Source organism: Hippopotamus amphibius, chromosome 10, assembly GCF_030028045.1.
Source record: "Hippopotamus amphibius kiboko isolate mHipAmp2 chromosome 10, mHipAmp2.hap2, whole genome shotgun sequence".
NCBI lineage: Eukaryota > Metazoa > Chordata > Mammalia > Artiodactyla > Hippopotamidae > Hippopotamus > Hippopotamus amphibius.
Window position 1 is genome coordinate 58,332,346 of NC_080195.1, and position 6,463 is coordinate 58,338,808.

Genomic DNA, 6,463 nt, shown 5'->3' on the forward strand with positions numbered 1-6,463 from the left:
GTGTGGATGGTTCTAAACCGCGTGCGGACACCTAACAAAAGGAGGTTGGTCAGTGGGTCAGGGGATCAGTCCGTGAATGTTTACCACACACAAGTGCTCTATTTAAAAGAGGATTTGTTGGAGGGACTTACAAGGCCCTGCCTTACAGAGAGCTGTTAGACGGGAAGTACTAAGGTCGAGACAGTAACTTTCTGATGTTATTACACAACCAGGTAGAGAGGCTGTAAGGATTTTTAAAACTCTGTTTTAAATGTGAAAATGCACATTAAAAAGATGAAAATAAAAATCACCCATAATTCCATCACTTTGGTACTTATAGTTACACATAATTTATACTTAGAACAGACACGATTATACCGAGCACACTGTCTCACGTGAATATCTTTCTAGGTCATTAGTCTTCAACAACATTACCATGACATGTATGTGTGTAAGCATGTACGTGTATGTGTATGTGTTCAAAAATTTTATAATAAAAACAAAATAGGGAGACGGAAGCAATAACATGATTCTGGGCAGAAAGCATGGGCTTATTTTGCCGAAGAAAGCACAGATGTTGCACCCTGTTTTGCAAAAACCATCAGTGTTTGGGGCTGTTCCTGAGGACGGTGATGGGCCTGCTGCAGTACGGACTCCACCTTCGGCCTCGGTGCTGGGATGACACAGTCTAGACCTACGACCATGCACGGTGGACGTGTAGCGTGAGCAAGAAAGAGACCTTTGTGTTGTAAGCCCCCCACAGCACACACACACAAACACAAAACAAAATGTACAAATGACCAGACCACCTGCATTTTCTAAGACTTCAAGGAAGGACACCTGTGAAAGAGATCAGCTTCTGGAATCTGCGCTGCCGCCTTGTGCATATCTGCTAATGCATTTGAGTCTAATGAGGAGTGTGGGGTTTTCCAGACTGAATCTATAAACTCTCTGGACAAGGCTCATTCTTTAACTGCATGGGGACTTAGGGGGACATCTCACTTCCTATGCAAGGAAGAAGCTTGGAAAGGCCTACCCAGTCCTTTGTCCCAGGAGGAAGAAGATGGACGTAGCAGGCGTCCTCCCAGGCTCTGTTAAGCAGAGGCCTGGTCTATGGAGAGGTTAGGAGGAAGAATTCAGGCAGCAGGAAGCAGACACTGTTTTCTGAACAATGGAGCATCAGCCACTTACTAGCGCAAGATGCAACTCAAGTAGGAGGCCAAGGCAATCCCCACCTGCAAGGCTGCATCTGCCATCATCCAGATGAGGAAGGCTTTGTTCAAGTGGCCTGAGATCTGCAGGCTTTCTGTCTTTCTCCCCGCTTCAGGCCTCTCTGCAGCCCAGAACTATGCAATGGCGGTTGAAGTACACATCTGTTTTCCCGTAATCATGGCTTTGCAGGCACAATCTTTCACAGGCTAGGAGGCAAGTACAGCACTGGAGAATCACACATACATGTGGGTACAGTGTCTCCCACGCTACCAAGCAACCTGATGAGTATGTGATCCTCCAAAGACCTCTCACTGCACTCAGAATACGTTCCTAAATCCTTGTCGTGGTCTGCTGGGCCCCACGTGGCCTGCACAGAGACATGCCCTCCAACCTCTGTGACCTGATCCCCTGTGATGCCACTCACTTGCTTCCAGCCCCAGGGGCTTCTCTGTGGCACCAGTACCCTCCCACCTGCCTCTAGGCTTACTGTGCCCTTTGCCTTGGATGTTCTTCCCTCTGTCTGCACAGCTCTCTCTCTCACTTCATTCCAGCTCTGCTCAAATGTCACATCATTACCACCGAAGTATTCTATGTCAATCCTGTCTAGAATAGCATCCTCCCTCCATCACTCATCTATCAACAGGAGAGAAAAGTGCTAACAGAACCAGGGAAGGGAGTAGATAGGTAAGTGATGGAAGGAGGGTATATATAAATACATAATTATAGAAATATATATTAAAATAGATAGATAGGTATCTTATTTATCATCTGTCACCCCCACTAGAATATAGGTACCAGGAGAACAGGGACTTTGTTATGTTCACTGCTGTATCACTAGCACCTTAAACAATATCTAGCACTCAAGAGTCCACGAACAGTGGTGGAATGAATAAAGGGCCACTCTCTCCTTTCCTGCTGGCTGATTACCTTCCAGTCCATAATTTGGAGCCATTTCTCTCATGTATCTTGATCTCTTCTTACACTTAAGTTTCAAGTCACTGCCATCGTTTCAGATAGAAAATATTCTCAAATCATCTGAATCCCAACTCAGGGGACAATGGAAGGACCTGCCTGTAGAATTTCCTTGGATACAGCTACCTTTTCATTGGACACAACCTCTTCCTCATCAGCCCTGAGTCCCCCTGACTCAAATGAATCCCCTCTTCTTTCTACCTCATCAGAAACAGGTGGGGCTCTCTTAAAACCAGTGAGGCTAGCCATGTCTCACACGTGTGCTAATTCCCCAAATGTTAAATGACCTTATCAGATACATCCAGCAGCTGGCTGTGTAGGGCAGCAGTAGAAGAGCATCTCCAGGCTTCTATCACCTTGACTCATACAGAGCTGTTATCATGACTATAACAAACCTCCTCTCTCTGTCAGCCCCACTTCTAACTCTGCCCCAAGATTCTGTGTCCATGGCGCACAGTATGAGGCTGACCTGAGATGACCTGGCCTCCTGGCACCAAATCTCCTAATTCTGATCTCTGTGGCTGCCCATCACTCTGTTCTGCTGGACCCCAAGCAGCCCTGCCATTCACCTCCCCTTGGGCCAAGCCCTGGGAGCACCTGATGACTGAGGCTAATATCCTCAGAGTGACCCGCCACGTATGACTCAATGGCAGCAGAGCTTCTGACCACTCCTCTCCGTTTAGAACCTTGCGTAAGCAGGACATCATCTCAAAATGCCCCCTCAAAATGAGAAAATCCAAAGGACAAACCCTTAAAGCCTGAGTGGTGCTCCTTGGAAGTAAGTCAAGATGCTCTGGAGCCGAGTTCAGGTTCGCAAGTGGCCAGCTTCTCTGCTCTTCTGAGGTTGTAAGGACACTGGGAGGGGGGCTGTTGCTTCTGCAAACTCAGATGCTGCCATCTTGGGAATTGGTGGAGGCTTTCCAATCCTGCAGGAGGGTAGCTTTTCCTATTCAGGTGCCTGTCTTGGGGCCTCATCTGAAGGAGGGAGCTAGGCCCCATGAGGCTGGGAGGCTATGACTGGGGATGACAGACGAGTCAGGATGGCTCTAGCTTGTTACAGGCGCCTCATTACACATGTCTAAGCACGACTCCCTCTCAAGCCCTGCTCAACTAAGGAGTGGTGACTGAATGACTCCCACCCCTCACCCTCCTCCAACTTCCACTGAAATGCAGTGTATTGGGGGATCTTTTTTAGTTATAATGAGCTTTCTTACAACTCCCATGCCAGAATCTTTATCTTTGAGGAAAAACAATAACAACATTAGGTAGACAGGAAGCATCTACATCTCCAGCAGAACACAAGACACTGTGATCTTCAGAGGTAAAGAAATTAAAATGCGTATGCACACGTCATCGAAGCATCTTAGAATCCTCCTTTCACTTTCATATACCTTAGCCTGTGGAGTTTTGGACATGCTCATTCCCCTACAGCAGGGAAATGGATGGAGTGGATGTCAGAATAAGTCCAAGCCCTCTTACCTAGCAACTTAACCAGGAGTGGAGAGGATATGAACCCAGATTCTCACCACCTGCACCCTGTGTCCCCCATCTGCTTTGAATCCTGATCATTCTCTAACTTGCAGCAGGTACAGAAGAAACAACTTATTGACTGACATTCAATATAAGGTATGATCAAGAAGGTAAGTATAAAAAAACTCCTCTTCCATCAGAAGGCCTTTCTAAGCATGAGGCAAAACTAGAAATAAGAAGGGAAAAGATTAATCAATTTGACTACATATGAACTGCAGGGTAAAAGTCCTTGATAAGCAGAACCAAAAGACACATGCCACACTGGGGTAAAAATATGCATCTTATATCACAAATGGTTAATTTCCCTCATGAATAAATAACTTGGAAATAACAATTAAAAAAATCTTACCAACACAATACAGGAAAGAGTAAAGGATATTAATAGATATTTAGTAGAAAAGAATATACAAATCACTCTGAAATGAGTGAAAGATGAACAATCTCATTCATAAAAAAGAAACTACTTAAAAGTACACTGACAGACCATTTTTCATCTATCAAATTGACAAAGTCCAAAGAGTTTGATCAACTGAATTGGTGAGGGTTTAGGGAAACAGGCATTTCCATACACTGTAAGTAGAAGTGTAAAATAACATATTTTATGAAGAGAAACTTGGCAATATTTATCATAATCACAAGTGCTCACACTATTTTTACTCCATTCTTGGAATTTATTCTAAAATACTCTCTCATCTGTGAAATGATGCATATGTAATACTATTTATTACATCATTATTTTAAATAATAAAGGTTGGAAACAACCTAAATGTCCAACAATAAGGGACTAAATTATGATACATTTATGGAAAGAAACATTTTCAGCTTAAAAAAGAATGAGGATGCTTTTTTATGTGCTGATATGAAAGATTTTTTTAATGTTTTTTCTTTTCTTTTCTTTTCTTTTTTTGGCAGCGCCCCCTGCTTTGGAAGCACGGAGTCTTAACCGCTGGACCACCAGGGAAGTCCCCGAAAGACTTTTAATGTATATTAAGTGAAAAAGAAATATGCAGTATATGTCATCTTTTTGTAGAACAAAGTGGGGAAATAAGTGTACATATTTACCTGTATATAAAATAGCTATGCAAAGATACACACAAAACTGCTAATGTTGGTTGTCCTGAGCAAGAGAGCTAGGTGGCAGATGTGAGGGAGCTATTTTACATATATACTTTCAAAATTCCTAAATTTTGAACCATGTGAATGTATTACCTCTTCAAATATTTTAAAGCAATTTATTTTTGTTTTTGCGAAATATCAATTAATCAATTTCAAAAACTAAAATCTTGGATAAAAATCTCTTCAATAAAAGCAGCAAATAACATTTAAAAAATCATTATTCTTAACTCATGGTTGCATAAGAGAGAGAGAGATGGAGAGTGTGGGAAAGTGGGAGGAATAGATGTCATCCAGGAGACTAGTGAGTGAGTGATGGGGAATGAGGCAGGAGACAAACAAGGAAAGAGCAATGCACTGAGAGAATCGCAAATTAGGGAGAGAGGCAGGGCAACCTTTGCTGCAGTAGGTGCTGCCCTGGGTGAAAATGCTGTTACTGCACTTTGGCATCCACTTCCGGGTGTGCTTCAGACCAAACCACCCTTTGTTACTACTGCTCTTTGAGACTGAGTTTATTTTTCCATGGACTTCTTGGGGTTTCTCTTGTATATAAGGAATTGACAAAGGTTTGAGAAATTTACTTAGGAAACATAGAGGTCCTCTGACCCCACCAGAAAAAATAAACAAGTGTAAAGTGGTACTTATGGGAGGATAAAATAACTGTGACTTCATGGTTTGACAGGCAATATCAATAATATGAATTGTGGCTATTCAGTGAGTTTATCGGGTTTACCTATGTACCTACATGTATTAGAAAGGGTGATAATAACTTATAATGCCACACAATTTATTCCAGTACATTTTGCTTGCTTAGTAACAAGGACGGCTGTTCCCATAACACTTTAAACAAACCTCCACTTTATAAGGTACTGACTACACTAGAATGGTTTGCTTATGTATCTTCTCTCGTGCATTAGCTCGTGAACTTTCTGAGGGTAGTGGGTTTTATCATTCTCATCCTCGTATTCCCAAACCTAGCACATCATAGGTGATCCCTGCTGAATTTAACTCAAATTGCTAGCAGTTAGGGGTTACGTCTGGCTGCAGGCAACGATGACCCAACAAATGGCTTAAACAAGATATGACTCACAGGTGGTGGGCCTGCGTCAGTGCAGTGTCTGCAGTGAATCATCAAATATCTGGGCTGCTTCAGTATTTCTGCCCGCCAGCCTGGCATTCTGCGGTCCTTCTCTCAGGGAAAGAGGCTGGTCCCCGCGCCCACACTCGGGTCTGAAGTGCAGCACAAAGGGCAAGGGGCCAAAGCGCTGCAAGGGCTCAACTCCCCACCCCCGCCAGCTCTGCTCGCATCTCATTGGCCAGAAGTGGATCACGTGGCATGGCTGGCCCTGGCCGCAGTGGAGTCTGGGAAGCTGAGTGGTCCCACTGACAGCGCTGCTGCGGCTCATAGTAAAATCAAGGTTCTCTTAGTATGGAAGAAGGGGCTAATGAACAAGCGTGTTGGTCCCAAGCGTGTATAGGCCAAAAACACGAACACGTTTGCAACTCGGAAACCTGCCTCTCATGAGCCAGTTTTCTCCTTGTGGGTAGATTGGCGGTGGTGATATTCCATGCGCTTGCAAATCCCAGGCAGCTCAATTTGACTGCAGAACGTCAGAGGCCCTGCATTACCTTCCTCCTACCCGCCCCTTTCCCAGGA

The 6,463-nt window shown here is 44.0% G+C and overlaps 1 long non-coding RNA gene across 1 annotated transcript in view; it reads right to left on the reverse strand.

Annotated features, from left to right (window-relative positions):
• Positions 1–5,996, reverse strand: part of LOC130830585 (uncharacterized) — a 40,226-nt gene extending 34,230 nt beyond the window's left edge. Inside the window, exon 1 of the long non-coding RNA XR_009047805.1 lies at positions 5,897–5,996. This is a non-coding gene — a long non-coding RNA (uncharacterized LOC130830585). The remainder of the gene's footprint in view (positions 1–5,896) is intronic.
• Between the last annotated feature and the right edge of the window lie 467 nt (positions 5,997–6,463).